General features: G+C 37.7%; 1 long non-coding RNA gene across 1 annotated transcript; it reads left to right on the plus strand.

Moving 5' to 3' along the window:
- Positions 1-2,319: 2,319 nt before the first annotated feature.
- On the plus strand, positions 2,320-16,182 carry LOC124875681. The gene is made up of 2 exons (XR_007040100.1): positions 2,320-2,419; positions 15,055-16,182. It is a non-coding gene; the product is annotated as an uncharacterized LOC124875681 (long non-coding RNA).
- The last annotated feature ends 1,812 nt before the right edge of the window (positions 16,183-17,994 follow it).

Genomic DNA, 17,994 nt, shown 5'->3' on the forward strand with positions numbered 1-17,994 from the left:
CGATTACATGATCAAATACAGAGAGAGAAAAAGCGGTGTACAGAAACAGAACACTGAAGTAGTAATAATCCCCTTATTTCCCCCAGCAAATCCAATTTTAACAGCATATTGCGTCTGGAATGGTGTTCATCCTTGACCAAATTTGATGGAAACCTGCAATAAATGTGAGCTTGTGTGTCTGAGATAATGTAAAGTGACATTTCAATGAAAGTCTTTGTTTTCCACCTTTATCATGTAATTCAGTCACTTGTTGTAAGGTCAAAGATCAGTATGTAAAACAAACAAACAAAAAACTTAATAAAGACTTTCTAACAGGTTATGATATTAATGTGGGAAAATACTTTTTTGGTCACACACTGCATTTTAGTTATTTGAATAATTAGCAGACAGTAATTTTAAGTAGGAGTAATAAAGCTCTAGGTTTTTGAGGAATTGTCCCTTGCTAGAGTCCTAGCCTAAGACCTCCGTGTCTCTTGATCAGAGTACACTAATTTGATTTCACGGCATGCTGTTGAAGATGCATTAATCTTTCCGAAACCATCGTGTGCCCCTGAGCAGCTGGGGATAGTGGGAGAGTGAGACACGACGAGGGAAGGGGGGGTCACATAGACGTGCATCCCATGCTAAAAATGTTTTCCAGCCAGCAGAGGGGCATCCCTTCAGGCAGGCCAGATAAACAGTGTACACCATCTCTAAATCTCATTCACACCCTCAGAGACTCCCTGGGCTCTCTGTCCCTCTGCATACCTACATCCTGTGGCATGGAATCTTCAACCTTGGGGGATGGTCATTCAACAGTTCTTGTCGAATGTTGTTGAAGAAACAAAAACATATCATCAGTATGACATGTTATTTTTATTTTTGGGTATACATTGTAGATTAGTAAAATATACCCATTAAAGTAATTTCGAAATTATTCCGATTTTTACTGAACACTTTCTCGTGCCACTGACATATGGCTGACCACACTTATAGCCAATCAATGAACAGCGGTTTGTTCACATCACTTTTCGGCCCTGCACAGCCTTGATGGGACCTGCTGAAGAGAATGGAAATGGTCGCAAAACGGGCTGAGGTGGAGCCGGCCAAAGTATGAAATAGGGGCATTTATGTTTTCTGTGTTAACTTGTCTCCTTCCCTCAGTATCCCTGCTCAGCACTCTCCTCTCACAGCTGTTCCACATTCCCTCAATTATGGACACCTGGATCCATTGTCATTCTCCACCCTTGCCTCCAGATCCAAGGTCCCTTGTTTTCACTGTTGATTAGTGGTTCCTTCTGTTACTCAGCTCATGCTCCATATCCTTTTCTCCTTGTTCACTTCCTGTAAGTTTGCCTGTTCTCATTATTTAACCTTTCTCTACCATGCTACTTTCTGGCTTCTGTCTGCATTTTGGTAAATCTATAAGTTCACAATACAGGACATTGACAATAAGATTTATGAGATGTTAGGACATTCTGCCACAGAGCTTACAGCTCTACTTGAAAAATTACATGTAAAATCTATGACGTGTGCCTGAATTTGAATTTGTTAACACAATTGAATTTGTTGCAAACTCATTTTGTGGTATTTCTTTCTGTTTCTGCTCATGGTTTTTGTTCGGATTGCCTCTTGCCTTGAATCTTCTTTTTTTGTGTTTTTGAATTATTGAGGATTTTCAATTTGTGGATGGTCAAAGATTTTATTTTTGCATCAACTCTTCCGCCCTTCCTCCTGCCTTCTGACATTTGGGTTGTCACACAACCAATATTGACATTTATAGAAGCTACAGAAAATGTTTCTTTTTTTAATGTTGGATTTTTTTTTTTTACATTTGCAAAGCTAAGATATAAAATATGTTTGATACATGTTATTTTTTTACTAAATAAAAAAAGAGCCTACGAAAGTGTGGATTGTATATACATTGCTCTTTTTGCGGTTTTTCCTTCCATCTGACAGCTAAAACAGAAAGTTACGTTCCACACAATTTCAGTGTAATTTTGTGATTTGAATAACTTGTGTTTATCCTTAATAATAATGCCAAATAAACAACCTAATACCAATGCAGCATATTTGCATTTATCTATTTTGTCTTTTCGTTTGCAACAGTCGTTGAGCAAACTGATGTCATCATTTCATGCAGTGGTTTCTCCAAAAATATAATTTAGACCCTGTATGGTAGGTTAGCCTTAAATTAGAAATAAAAGATCCAAGAGTGACAAAATATCCCCAAGTCAGTTCTGGTCTATGAAAGTCAGCGAGAAAAAAACAAAAGTAAAGCAAGATAAATGGGACCACCAAGGGCTCTTATTAATGCTGTTAACCCCTTTCCAGCTCCTGTCCCATTGGCCTGGCCAGCTGCCATCTCACTCTGGGGTGCAGCACAGCTCTGCCAACAGGCTTCTTGTCTTTGTTGATTGATCAGCTTTATCACAAGCCGGTGAGTGCATTAAACATCACCCACGATGCAGGATCCAACCCCACCCCCTCCCTGCTCAATTTTTCAAAGGAAAATATCAAGGTTTGAAAATATGAAAATGCTCTTCATAGGGGTCTTTAAAACAGGTAATTTCCATGATGCCCATGAGTATTTCCTATGTGGAGAAAAACAAGGCATTTCTCTGATGTCCCTGCACACAGAGCAGCAGTGACTTTACTTTTGCTAAAGTTTACAGAGAGTGTAGAACAGACTGGGTGAGTATTAAATTACAGAGGAGGCAGACATTTTTAAAAACCCTTTATTTGATTTTACACCCCAAGGGTATGTGATCATAGCCACAGCAAACTTGCAGACCTGCTTAGTAGCATATTCATACATCGAGTTATTTGTTTACATAAAACTTTGCAGTTGTCCTTGATTAGCATTTTTAACTGGTTATTACATTGCACTGTGGTATATCTTGCAAAGAGGGAGTCAGAAACTGTGGAAGGAGCAGAAGTGGTGCATTGTAGTACATTATGATTGTATATTATTTGAAAGGCATGCTGTAACAGTACAAATGATGCACATGCAATAAAAAGAGATTTGTGCTTTTTTTATTCAATTTAAGTGCAATCTCTATACAAGACAAGAAAAAAAGAAATCTTATGACACATGATACCTCGACAAATGTTTTTCTCTCTGCTGAAACTCCAGCCAGGCTTATAAGTACTTACAGAAACAGCTAGGGATCATGATAGTGTAGGGGTAAAATGAGGTACTGAGCCGTATCCATGAAGGAGATGGGCCCATATTAGCATTTAATAAGCCGCACTTGCTTGGTAAATAAATGAATTAATCTTGCCTATTGTCCTTGAGATTTATTCAGCTGCTGTCCTCTGAGGAGAGCAGAAGTTAATTAAGATCATAGAGAGGGATGCGGATCTCTCATAGCAACTCATAAAGAGAAGTGCTTGACTGGAGTGGCAGACCTTGGCTTTACTGCATCACATGTGAGAAAGATTCTTCTTTTCTAAAAGAACCTTGATGGAAATAATTAAATTATTCATTTGTGCAGAAAGATTTAATCATGGAAGGGAAGTTTAAATACCAAATTATAGTCAGACTGCATCTGGAGTCAAACATGTTTTGATTCAGACAAAGGGATAACAGTCACAGTTGAACTTTATGCATTAATTGAAATGATCTACAGACACCTGCAGAACCTTTCTATTGACAGACACTTAGGAAAAACCATTGTGAAAGAAAGCATTTACTCACCTTGTGAACTTAATGCACACAAACATCTGTGGTTGCCTCGGTGGTATGGCTGTTAACTCCCTGTTCAAGCTGTTGTCAGCTATGCTGTGTCCTCTTTTTCTCAGGTTTGCCTTATTCTTTACCTTAAATCTAACATTTCAGTTGTTCTGTTAACCAGGTACAAAAATATTTCCAACAGAGACTGTTTTTATGGGTGAAGATTACTCTGTCTTCTTCACCTATTTACCTCTATTCATCTCTTTCATGTTTCCTGCAGAGGACATTTTTTGTAGAAGTTCTCACTCCATCTTTTTTTGTGTAGCCAATAATGGGCCACATGTCCATTTGGCGTTAAAGAGGTAATTTTTTTTGACCTAACAATCCTTTCTCTCTATACAGTCATGGTCCATGCAAGGCATCCAAGTAGTATGTTTGCAGATGCTATCTCATTATCCATAAAATGAATTTTATATTCCATTGTTTTTAGCAAACAAGGTAAAATTCCACCATAAAATCAGCATCTTGCTTACAGAATCCTGCAGTTCATTGTCACATGCAAAACTGCAAACAGTTGTGATGATGGTATGTTTATATTAAAAACCTGAGAAAAAACAATTACTGGGATAACATGGTTTGACAGGTAGAGCTGCATTGTTGTTTGCACTGTTACTGTGAATATTAAGGTCATAACTTGGATTTTTCTGTATGGAGTGTGTATTCATGTTCCAGGTATGCATGGATTGCTCTGGTTTCTTCCCACCGTTTCAAACATGAATCTTAGCGTAATGGACAACTCTAAATTACGACGCTTAAGTCTGAATGTGAATGTGGTTGTTTGTTCTGTCTGTCTCTGTGTTGCCCTTTGGAAAACTTGCAACCTGCTTACAGTGTACCCTGCTTCTCGCCTATTAGATACTGGAGGCAAGTCCCAAGCGACTCTGCAAGAATCATGTAGATATATAAAATGGATAGATATATGAATGGAGTTGCCATCTTTTTCCCTTGAATGCATATGTTTTTAAGGTTATTCTGATCTCATCTACAACATGCAAGCCACTGGATCTTTGGGACCAGAATTGCTTACCACTGTTATAGGCAATGGATGTATTTATTTGACTTTGTCTTGGGATCCTGTTATATGATGGGGCTAGGTGAATGTTGTTTCAATTTAAATCCATTGAGATCATAGATTTAGACTCTATAGGAATTCATAAAATTGCTAAAATCTTCATAACACTTAAATTTGGTTATGGGGCTCGATGAAAGCTGTCTATACCAGTAAATATATTCAAATTACCCCAGATACTGTTTTCAACTTTATACTTTAAGTTTTGCTTAGTGTATTCAGGGATTTCTAAGTGTAAAGCAATTGTTAGGTCCAGACAGAATGTTATCTAAATTGGCCCTAGATCCACATGAAGAAACATAATTACACATTATAGGAATATAGTAATTACAGGAATAACATGAAAACAGGGGCAAAAGTCCTACTTCATTTTTTGGGGGCACAATGAACAGGAACGTTTCAGAGAGGAATTCCTTGGGGGACATGGAAAAAAGCTCTCTTCCTGTCTCTCTTTTCTGCTTCTTTGCAACTTTCCTTCTAGGTTTAAGCCCTTGGCATGTTAAATAATGTTAAGCTATAATAGTAGTTATAGCAATGTTCTTTACTGACCTGGTTGGCTGACAATTATACACACACGTACACAGGAAAAGTTGTCATTAGCCTACAAACAATTATCAAAACTCTGACCTCAAACTTAAATTAAGAATACCTATATTCATTTCAAAATCTGGATATCTCTCTAGGAACAAATCTAAAATGTCAGTTAAATATGAATTAGCCTTATATCTGACATGCACATCCTGACAGACCTTTTTGAAAAATCTGTCCTGCTTATTTCCTCTCGTCTTTCCCCTCATCTATTTTTCCTCTCAGTTGAAAGTGATCTCTTTCTTTTTCCTCCTTGCTCTCCTCCCTCCACTGTGTCCTATTCTTTCTTCCAACTGCCCTGTTGGTTGTCACTGGTGCTATACTACACACTTGAGCTTGTCATAAGCTAGGCTATTTGCTTAACCAGCACGCTGATGAAAAAGAGGCTGATTTTGGACAAAGAGGGAGAAATGTCGCTTTTGATGTTACAACCTTGTGTTTGTTGAACTAGTGGTGTGATAAATGACTCACTGACTTTTACACATTGGTGCAGGTTCCTCAGCAGGTAAGCCTGTTGACTCTCAGTGAAACACAAAGGTGCCAATAGGAGCTGCAGGTAGCCCCACCCGTTGGGTGACATGCGGACCAAACCACTTTAATTAAGAAACGCATTTAACGTTTATAATTTAAACTGCTTGAGTAATTTGTTTTTAAAGTTAATATTAGTGTTTTATTGTAGAAAGAAATGTATTTGTGTTTACAATGATTTTTTTTAGGAGGGGGGGGGACATGCCCCTGGGATTTCCGCCTATGCATGAAAAGGCTACATCTATGCTCAAACACAAAAGTAGAATGTTTTAAAGTTACTCAGTACTTTATTTACCCGGACAAGTGGTGCCTTGCATGAACTGATTTTGCACACTATGACAATAGACCACTTGAAAAATTGACTGAGCATGTGGAGCATGTGGAAATTCACCACTTTTCCCTAAAACAAATTCAGAATTCATTGTATCTTATCTAAGACACACTGCTAGTCTTAAAGGTGACAAATCATGCAAAATCCACTTTTTTAACCCCTAAATACATTTTGTTGTGTACTTGGACTCTGTAGGAGTCAGGGATTAAAGTAGTTTTAAATTATTGCCGGTACGATTACAAAAATCTTCATTGGCTCCTATTGTTCCCGCTCTTGCTTCATGCATTTTGAAAAAGTCTAAACCCAAACAAATGAAGACATTTTAATATTTTACTTTAGGCTGCCTGAATGGATAAGGCAGAAATTAAAAGCTCTTGAAAATATTGAGAAAATATATTTAATGGTTAGGGTGCTGGCATATTTAAACCACCGATAAACTATTTTCTATTCTACATACATAAAAACATAAAAATTGAACAATCTGAACATGTGTCTCCTTTAACTGGTTTATGTGAAATTTTAAAAACTAAAAATGTATTACTAACATCCTAATACCTAAACACTTTCTGACATATACTGTGTAAGGATTATGACTGATTATAAATATGTATCAAAAACTATTATAAAAAATCATAATTTAGAAAAAATAAATTCTAACCAAAAATCATTTCTTATGAATAAAGATCAGAGATACACTCTGGTGGTGTGATTATTTGGCTCACAGCACTTAATAATTACAATTAGTTAATTATCATTAATAATTGACAATTATTAACCAAAACCACACCAAATGTCACTGTGTTATCGATCGTTTTACTGAATGGTGTGAAACACTAGCCTTATCTTGTGAAAATGTTTTAAACCAATAGTCCCTCTTACAATCAAACTATTCTGGTCAAACAACATTTACCTCATTAACTGTGCACTATTATACAAAAGAGGTAGACTAATAATCTAAAATAAGGATATGTGTTGGAGGGTAGATGGAGATCAAACCAGCATTTTATGGACAAATCAGAATAACACAACAATTTGGATTAACTTGGAAAGATGAACAAAACCACTGCGCTGTGAAGCCTTTCTCCATGTGTGCGTCTTGACAGCAGCTATCAGCTGGTAGAACGGTAGGGCCACGCCCCAGATGCAGAGCATCTACGAGCCAGCCCTTTAGCCACTCACAGCTGATAACCCCAAATCTCGAACAAAAGGTTGTAAAACTCTGAGGCGGGAGCTCAATGGAAAAACCCCAAGGGTAATAGTGCAACAGTACAATGTCTGGAAAGTCATCCGGAGCAGCAACCAACACCTGACTTCACTCCCGGCATCACATTGGCGGTTCTCTCTTCCTGGTACTGCGTACCGTCGCTTAATCTTTTAGTGGTACGCTAGTATCAAGAAGGATTTGCCAAAAGAATTCATCTGATTAAGAGGTCAGTTCCTTCAGCCTATGGAAATGACAGACAGCAAATTAGATTAGATTAGAATATTTTATTGTTTTTTTTCTTCTGTTCTGCCCTGAAAGGCAAGTGAGAAAAAATATGGTAACATTTTTTTTTTTCACTTGCCTTTCCAGGCTTGAGACAAGAAAAAAATAAAAAGACTTAGAAAAATAAGGCGTCATTTATCATTAAAGGATCATTAATCATTAAGGGTTCATATTTGATTTTTTGTCTGGTGATTTATCATACACTTTTCAAATTGATTGTGACAAGTTATGATAAGCATGTACTGACAAGTTTTAAGGCCATTTGCAAGATACAGTCTTGGTCCCAAGAAAGAGCAGTCAAGAAAGAGCAGTCATGGTGGGCAATTGTCCTTTGTCCCACAGATATTCTTGATCAGTACTGTGGTTAATTCTATATCGCACATGAATATACAAGCTTGTTATGATAACAACATAGCATGGCCAACAAGCACACTATTTGTGTGCTTTTACTGTATTTTATTTTACTTTACAACAATCTCATTTAGAAAATGGGACATTCGTTCTTGGAAATAATCCATTTGAACAACACAGCTGTTAGTGAAGGCTGGTGGTTTTATTACAGCGCCTCTAGTGGAAGAACAAAGTATTACAAGGACAAACACAAATATTTTTTCTCACTTGCCTTTCAGTGCAGAACAGAAAAAAAAACAAAAAACATAGAAATATTATAATAAATATTTTATTTTTCCTCACTTGCCTGTCAGGGCTTCCATACATAACCGTACTGTGTTTTGATTATTATTATTACATAAACAGTTTTACATTGTAAGCTGGATGGACAAGTCTTCTGTTCTTGACAACTTTTAATTAATTTGGGATTAAAATGTTTCAGCACGGCTAGATAATTGTCATCCACCCATTCATACACACATTCACACACTGACATAGACACTGTTCAGAAGATGGCCCAGCAGAGACTGTAATTCCTGGATATACTCAGGAAGTACACAGGAGCCGGTGGTCATCTTCTGCACTGCCAACACTCAGTCTGTCTTGTGTTCGTCCATCATTTTGCAGTGTGGCTCACCCACAAAACAGGACAGGTCCAGACTGCAAAGAACAATTAGGTCTGCATACAGGGGAGGAGTGGGGTAACATATCAGCCCAATAGGAGGCCAAGAACAAATAAGGGATTGTGATTTGACTAAGTATGTCAGCCATTTCTGGTTCGTGCCATGCTTGTTGTGAAAATCATTTGCTAGTAGGGGCTGTGTAATAGGCTGCTGAGAATTGTAATAAAAAAAAAAAAAACACATATATAGGTCATGGGCTTGTGGATGGACAAAAAAATGTAAATGTTCAGTCCTATCTACACTAGCTTCTTCTTGTCTCCGTGCCTGTTGTTTATCCTGGAATTGTGCCGCTCGGGGTGGCAGCATGTTGTTTTCTGTTGTTTTCATTCCGATGTCTTTTTTTTAAAACTTGAGTTCATCCTTTTTTGGATGAAATTTGCTTTATTTTTGATGATTTTTCCCTTTATTGTTGGATACTGTGCTGCTAGAAGGAGTTATGCTGTTAAAAGTTTACTTTTGGACATATATTATGATGCGTAACCATATCAATAAGGTGTTTTTCACCCCAATGTATTTGTGGCAATATCTGATTTTAACCATGCTTCACTCTCTGCTACACTTCCAGTGTTTCATCAGTTTGTCAGCTGCTCTACCAGAGAAACTAAAACATTGGATTTGTTTTTTGTAAATATCAAGGACTTGTATAACGCAAGGCATCCTCTGGGCAAATCAGAACACAATCTTTTTTTTCTCTGCTCCAAATATAAACCCTTTGTTCAGAGGCAACCTGTAATAAAGAGAACTGTGACAAGATGGTTACATGGCGCTGAGTACTGAGATTCCCCAATAATAAACCCTGGATCGCCAGTGACCTAAAGACCTGCTTAACAAGACAAAAAGAGCCTTCAGAGAAAAAGAAAGTGAGTCATTGAGTATACAGTACACAGAAGCAAGGGATAAAGAAGATCACAGCCTTCAAGCAGAAGAAGTATTAAACAAATGGATGTCTGAACACTGCCAATGAACCGAACACATTCTTTAATAGGTTCAGTTCACGAACAACCTCAGCATCATCCTCACTTGCCCCTAGCCAGACAATCCTCCTTTGACCCAAAGCTTCCCTGTCACACCTCAAATGTTTTGTCCAACTCGGCTATGGACCCTTGAGCTTCTACATATTCGTCTTCAATCAAATCAGAAGATGCTAATACTCCATTTGCTTCCTCATTCCACTTGTGTGTCTCTAGAAGTCAGATGATGAGGCAACTGAAGAAACTGAATCGGAATAAGACCGAGGGTCCAGATTGTGTCAACCCCAGAGTCCTGAAGGCCTGAGCAGAGCGACTCTGTGGGATTCTGCAGCACCTCTTCAACCTTACCCTGACCCAGGAGAATGTTCTAATATTGTGGAAGACCTCCTGACTTGTTCCAGTACCAAAGAAAACTCAATGACTATACTCAATGACTATATGGTCTGCACTTATCAAGTCCGAAAGTGCCTTACACTACAAACAGTCATTCACCCATTCATACACACATTCACATGCTGACAGTGGTAAGCTACATTGTAGTCACAGCTGCCCTGGGGCAGACTGACTGAAGTGAGGCTGCCATACAATCGGCACCTCTGACCACCATCAGCAGGCAAGGTGGATGAAGTGTCTTTGCCTAGGACACGACTGATACGGATGGGGCAGGGGGTTCAAACCGGCAACCCACTGGATGAACCCTTACCACCTAAGCCACCATTGCCCCAACAATATAGACCTGTTGCCCTGATATCCCACATTATGAAGGTCCTAGAGAGGCTCCTGTTGGCCCATCTGAGTAAGCAAAAAAGCAACATTCAGGACACCCAGCAGTTTGCTTATTGCTGTTTTATTGCAGTTGAAGATGCCATCATAGACCTTCTTCTTTGAAGAAACCTGCATGACATGATGAACAACATTTAATTTACCTTTGGGAGTAATAAAATACTTGTGAATGTAACAGAACTGAATTAAATATCCTAGGCTTTTCCTTGTGATATATCCTGAGCTGCTGTGATCTCATTGTTTCTGTTTCCCTTCTCTCTCAACCTGATTCACCTATGAAACAATATGCAGATGAACATGCTAATCCCAGAGCACATAAAGCATTTTTGTTATGTTAATGCATGTACTTAGCACTCTACTGAGCTGTGCCTGTCCTCTCTCAAATTTTGGTTTAATCAATATTTTCTGCCTGGCTTTGCTACTCAGATGCTTCAAAAAGCATGCAATAAATGGGCTATTTTACAGCATGCTTATTAGATTTATTTAGATTTTATTTTGAATACATTTAAATTATTTTTAGTAGCTATTGCCTAATTATACAATGCATATTTAGCTTTTAAAGGCTATTGTTTACTTGGGTTACTTATTTGGGTACCACAGAACAAGGTTCATTTATCATGTTAGTCTTTAGTTAAAAAATTAATTAAGCCCAATTTTATAACCAGTTGTGTCTTCCGTCTTTCTTCTTGAAAAATATCAGTGAGCTTTGCACATTTGGCTGCATTGTCTACTAATGCCTTTCTTTTCTTTAACCTGTCTTTTTCAGTCCCACCTGGTCTCTTCTTATCAGTTTGTGCTCACTAATCAGCAACTTGTCCCACTCCGCCTATTGGGCTGGACTAAACCAACTGTGGGCTACTCAGAGGTGTTATTTATCAAATGGAAGTTCCCAAACTGCCTTTGCCGTCTCTTAAAGCGGCAGATCAATTCAGAATGAATAGAAATGCTAAGATTATTCTCTGGCGCCGACCATCCAATGAATGAAATGCCCCATCAGGAATCTTCCCAACTTTTCTGATTACCCACTCTGCCCTTGTCTGCAGAGAGGATAAGCAGGGCTAACCTTCCCTCCATCACCTAGTCTACAGTCAGAACCAGGGCAGCAACCATCTCTGCTGACCCCACACATCCTACTCACAAGGTTTAGGTTTTTAACCTTCAGGATGCTGCTACAGAGCACTCTTTACAAAACCAGCTGCCACAGAGTTTCTTCCCCCAGGCTGTCTCTCTGTTGAACACAATGACCACCTTACAGATTGAGTAGTCAGCTACTCTGCTGAGAAACAAAATAAGCATATTTGCATATCTGCCCTTCTGTTTTGTTTATATACAAAAAACATTTGGCTGTAGATACATATACATACCTACTGCTCCTTTATCCTTATTTTATTTTCTCTAAAGTTTATATATATTTATACTTAATGTTGGTACACAGAGTACTGGAAACCAAAGTCAACCAAAGCACACAGACTTGGCCAATAAATTTGATTCTGATTTGTAGTTAATAATCCTTTAGTTTAACATTGCTGTTGTAACTTTGCCTGAACACCTGGAGTTGTTTGTGGTAGCATTGTGTCACAATTTAATTCCAAGCATGTTTTTTAAACTAAGCACCATTGAATCCTTAGTTAATTTGCAGTCTCCTGTTAAAGGAAAGTTTCTGGTAAATGATTTTTTGTAAATCTTTCTTTGTAAATACTCACTCATACTCATTGTTTGTCCCTTTGTTCAGATCCCACATTCAAGACAGGTATAGGAGGTGCCAGCATAGCACTTCCTGTGTGTATAGGTGTCATGTCTACAGGGCTGTGCAGGTTTGTTTGTGTGTGTGCCTTACTTCTCTGATTGCAGGGTGCGTCCTCACAGCTGGAGCTTGTTCAGACCAATCAGGAGGATCCTTGTTGCAAGTTATTGAACTTACTTCATACAATAATAACTTACTTCTCCTCCTCAGCGTCGTTTTGGAAGCCGCTCCTGAACCTGGAAGAAACATTCACTTTTTCCTCTTGTGCCAATAAACCTTCCTCAGTTGTCCGTGGTTGCTGCCTTCACAAGGGTCTCACTAACAAACACCATGACAGAATAATCTGGTCAATGAGATCCTGTGGCACAACTATGGACCGGCCTCACTTACCAAGGCATTATCCTGGGTTCCCACAATTCAGTGCTCCAAACTATGACTCAATAACACCACTCTGTTGCCCATGCTTTGGATACAATAAGCAAACAAATTCAACAGTTGAACTCTAGATTTAAATTGCTTAATCTTGTCTGCATGGTTATAGATATTTGCATAGGTGTTTCTGTTTTACATTATAAATGGCAGATGTTTGATTACTGTGATATAAGCACTCTAGTGTTTATATAAACTGTGTAGATTTAAATTCACACTTGTTTAATTTACAACCGCCCCCCCTTTGATTTTTCTAATCCCAAAAAATGTTTTACAAATAAAGTTTATTAGATTAAAACCTAAAGTCAATGGACCCAAAAGTTCTCTGCCTGGCTGCAAAACTTAGCACGTCATTTTTTTGGCCATGAACGTATTGCCAGACCCAGCAAAATATGTGACAGTCTTTCACAGAGCTTAAATTTTATTTAAATCATTTTTATTTTTACCCATATAACTGTTGGGGCTGCTGCTGGTCTCCTAGCACCCATTTATGTGGCATAATAGTAAGTCACTGGAGGCACATTTTGAATATATTTTTTTTTTACTGTATGCTTTAAGAAGCACAGCAGTGATTGAACTGAAGCTCTTAGAGATGACAGCTCCAGCCCTGATATTAATGAGAGCTCACATAATTGTGCATGCCATTAAGGAAGTACAGATGTTATCAGGGATGAACACGTCGTTATTTCTCAGTGTAACAGCTCATTAATATTTGTGGGTTTTCTTTCTATTTTTCCTCTGAGTTTCCCTCCCACTCTGTGAGTACGAGGGGTATATTGGATGCTGTTTACGGGATGTAATAAGACAGAGAGATGAATCTTACTGACTCCGGGCAGATGTTTCATTTTCAGCATTTAAATTAGATGCACCTTGATGACAGCCTTAAAGGCATGCCCCCATTAAGACAAAGCAAAAAGCATTTCTGAAGCAAATTTCAGGTGCTCCTGTCGAATTTCCAAAACCTCCACTAGTACTTAAAGGTCAGATGGCTGAGAGCAAGGTGTGATCTATGTAAAGCTGTGGGCTCAAACTGCAGTATTCTTCTGTAACCTTTCAGCACAATGTTCTTAAGTTGGTTGGGACCTCATATCACAATTCAAGGAAACATTTTATACCTCAAACTGGAAAGATGAAAACTTCAGCAACATTTGAAGTACTGGGAACCAACTTTAATAGCAAACCAGTGAGTTTCTGTTTGTGGCCTTCTCGGGGTCATTACAAATCCCAGCACAAGTTGTATTTAAATAAAAAGTACAATCCAGAAAAAAATCAAATAAACCAATCAGACGTACACACATACACCAACTGACCAATCAGCAAACAGGGGGATGGTACTTGCTGACTGATTAAACCAGTGCACAAGTCTGCTCTGGCTCAAAACGCCTTGCCTTAAAAGGGGACACAATGAGACCTCAAACTGGATAAAAGCAGAGTAACAACAATTGTATGTAAACGTTTAACAGATATAATAATTTATTCTCTCCATTTGTGCTCTGTAGAGAATTAAATTAATTCTTGAAATGCTTCAATTCTAAAGTCAACACGAACTTTTCAGGCACTGCAAAGGGTTTTGCTAATAGTTTTGAAACTACAACCTGGTTAATGCAAACTTTGCATGATCTATTTATCTTTGCTGGGTCAGACATGGAAAAAACGTTTGAATGTTACTTTGCAAAATTAAGCAAATGAGTAGAAAATGAGGTATCTCACATTTATTTCAAAAGCTTTGTAATTTTTAATCAGTTAATACTATGTATGGGTTTGTAATAACTGTACCCAGCAAAAATATTCACACCTCTAAATTTCTTTAAGTTACAGCTATTAATGCTTCTCTTTGGGAATACAACAGCCTGTGTCCTTTGAAATGTCTCTAACAGCTTTTCACATCTAAAATTTAATTGTTACCCATTGCTCTTTACAAAATAGTTCAAACTCAGATTGGACGAGGAGTGTTTGTGAACATAAATTTTTTTGTCATGGCACAGAATTCAATTGGATTTAGATTTGGACTTTGACTGGGTTATTATAATGCATGCATATGCTTGTAATGTTTGTTAAGGAGTGAAACAATCACAGATACCAAGAGATAGTTTATAAGGTTTATTAGTAAATATGTACAGTGAGATATTTCTTCCAGGTTAATGGCTGCAGTCCAGAATGACACTAGGAGAGGTTAGTGGGAAATGTCTGTGATCAGAGATAGTTAAGATTTATTTTGTAATGACGTAAAAACGGCTTCTTAAAGCCGGAGAAGATGGCGTTCCAGGAGGAGGTGGGTATATCCTCAGAGATTGTTGAGTGGGTTTGTTGGTGATTGTCTCTTTGTCCTATTTCCAGGTTGGAGTGGAAATCCAGGTAGGTGGTTCCAGGAGGACGTCAGGAGGAGCTGTGAGGAGATTCACGGGAGGAGTTCTGAGAGAGTTCTCCAAACAGAAGGAGGGAACGAGGAAGCAGACCAGTGGAGTCCAGAAAAGCAGAAAATTGGCAAAGAAATGAAACTTTTTGTGGGGGACATACAGTGTCTTTCACGTTTGCTGAATCCTGGGGTAAACTGGGGTTGTCAGTTTATGTAGATGGACTTGTCTTGGTAGGTTTGCATTTGTGCTTTCTATATTTTGAAAATGGATTAAACATTGATCCATGACTTCTCCATATCTTTATCCCTGAGCTCTCTGCTGTGTTCCATGGTCTTTATGAAGCTTTTTGTTTATCAGTGTTCTCTAACAACCACTAAGGCCATCACAGAGCAGATTTGTTTTAATGAAGTTCTGTTTCAACAAATCTTATTTTTCTGTTAGGCAATAATAGCAATAGAGTCTGGAATTATAGGATTTTTCCTTTTGATTCCAGGATCTATTAAACGGTTTAAATTTTACCTTATGTGTGTCTGTAATTGTACTTTGAGTTCACTGTCATGTGCAATACACAATAGTCCTATATGACTACAGTGAAGAGACAGATTATGGATCATAGTTGGATAGTGAGAGGATCTGCCATTTTGGGTTTTTTGTTAGTTTATTACTTTCTAGATTATTGTGTTCATGTGTTGGTTAATATTCCTTTTAGGTCAGAGTTTCCCCAGGTGTTATTTAGTCTAGTTTTTGCTCAGTTCTTCTTGTCCCTGCTTTCCTCCTTCTCATTAGTTTAACCTGACACATTCCCTCAGCCTCCCTGCAGCCTGGTCCACACCTGTTACATGTTTCCTCTGATTACCTGCCTCCCTGTCTCATTGGTCTACACTCCACTTCCCTCAGTTTGTAAGCTCTCTAGATTTCATTGTTCCCTGCTGGTTCCTCCTGTAAACTTCCTTGTGAACTCCCCTGTATTCTTCCCGAGTTCCTCCTAGTGCTTTGTTTTCTGTTTTGCCTCTTGTACCGGTTTGCCTTTGAATGACCTGCCTGTACTCTGCCTGCATGCCCCTAAGTCCGTGTGTATCTACAACATTAAACTTCATCTTAAAAATTCCGCAAAAGTCAGCTCAAACTTTGTGCTCTTTCACAGCTTACTACTTCTATATACTTTCAGCTAGAAATCCCATTCAACTTTTAAAATGTTCACTACCAGTGAACTACTAGTGAATAATTTTAAACGGCAATTTCATAGACTTTTGAATATACGCTGTAGTAAGCATTAGCATTTTAGCTAATTTTAGCTTATACATTGCTTTTTGCATGGTAGATGGGTTAAATTAATATCAACCTTCATGCTAGTGATAGCCAATTCAGCTCATCTATGGGCAGCTCTTTCCTGCTTTTTTCAAGTTTTAGTCCCTTCTTGCATTTCAACAACTCTTTCAACAAGCAGTTTTGAGGTAACTTTACATTGTTAAGCTGTTTTATAACTAATTGTCTTCTCTTTGTATCACACCATCGGTATAATTTGCACCATAGTTTTGGTCACTCTGCTGTAGTAGCATCCCCTGTCGCCTTAAGAAGATACAATAAAAATGATTGTAAAAGTTACCAAAATATGATTTCAGGAAACCGTCCATGCAGCTTTCTGATGGATTAAAACCTCTTTCATTCTATATTTAACTACCTACAGAAGTGAGCAGAAGGGATGCATGGTGTATTGACTGCAAGTGTTAGTCAGTGATTTGTTAGTATCACATCTGTTATAGAGTATTTTGTAAATTTGTTCATATTGGAAAGAAAGATTAACATTTTAAGTTGGAAGCAAATTTGTCATGAAAATGACATTAATGAAGGATTTTTCTCTTTAAACATTTAGAACCCATGTTGCAAATTATTGTTAAAAAACACTGGTGTGTAGGTTGCAGAGGCTGACAGAACACCCACGCTTTAATAGCGTGAGCCTTAACCTACTCTGTGCATGTGTGGCACTCCCACATGGTAACATTACAGTAATATATGGCTTTGTTTACAGTTAGAATCCTCAGTTTCTCTGCAGTTATTCATCTTCACAACCTTATTACTGTTTTCTGCAAAGAGTTTATCAAGGCAATTTTCCTCCACCTAACTAGACCAAGTGGGAATATGTTCACTGAAATGGATATGAGTGGGACACATTGCCATCACTCCTCCACAAATTACTGTCATGCTTTTTTTTGCAAATATAATTATAGTATATGAATAATAGTGTGCAATATCTCCAAACAAAGCAAGGCCTAAATTAGCCCTTGAAGGAAATCTAAATGTTCGGATTAATATAGTATTGGATGACCTGGTCAAAGTTTACATAATTTTTATTATCTAATTTAAATTCTCTGTTTTCTGCTTGACAACATTATAGCATTGTACAGTATGAATGACTGACTGTCAAAACTATAAAGCATAGAATAATGTGATTTGATTGATCTGTGCAGTGTTTAACTATTAAGAGACATGTTTGTGTCCATTGTCTTTTCAAATCCTGTTCCCTGGGGCTGTAACATTAAAATCACTAGATTTCCAGTCAGTTAAAAAAAGAAATACTAATGCATTTAAAATAAAAATAAAAATATGATGGGACAAAATGTATTTCAGCTATTCAGTTAAAAAAATTTAACCCTAACCCTAACCCCTCACCCTAACCCTAACCCTTTCTGCTCTGACCTCCGAAGAGACAACATATCCCTGGGGCTCTGCAGATCAGCACGTACTTATTCTTTATTTTATTTATTTATTTTTTTTTGTTAAAAAAAACAAAACAAAACAAATATATATATATATATATTTATATATATATAAAAACATAAAAAAATTAAAACAAAGTAAAAAAAATATAAAAACATCAGGAAGTGCACAAACACAATACAGATTATTTTCTTTTGGAAAT

This window comes from Girardinichthys multiradiatus, chromosome 1 (assembly GCF_021462225.1).
Source record: "Girardinichthys multiradiatus isolate DD_20200921_A chromosome 1, DD_fGirMul_XY1, whole genome shotgun sequence".
NCBI lineage: Eukaryota > Metazoa > Chordata > Actinopteri > Cyprinodontiformes > Goodeidae > Girardinichthys > Girardinichthys multiradiatus.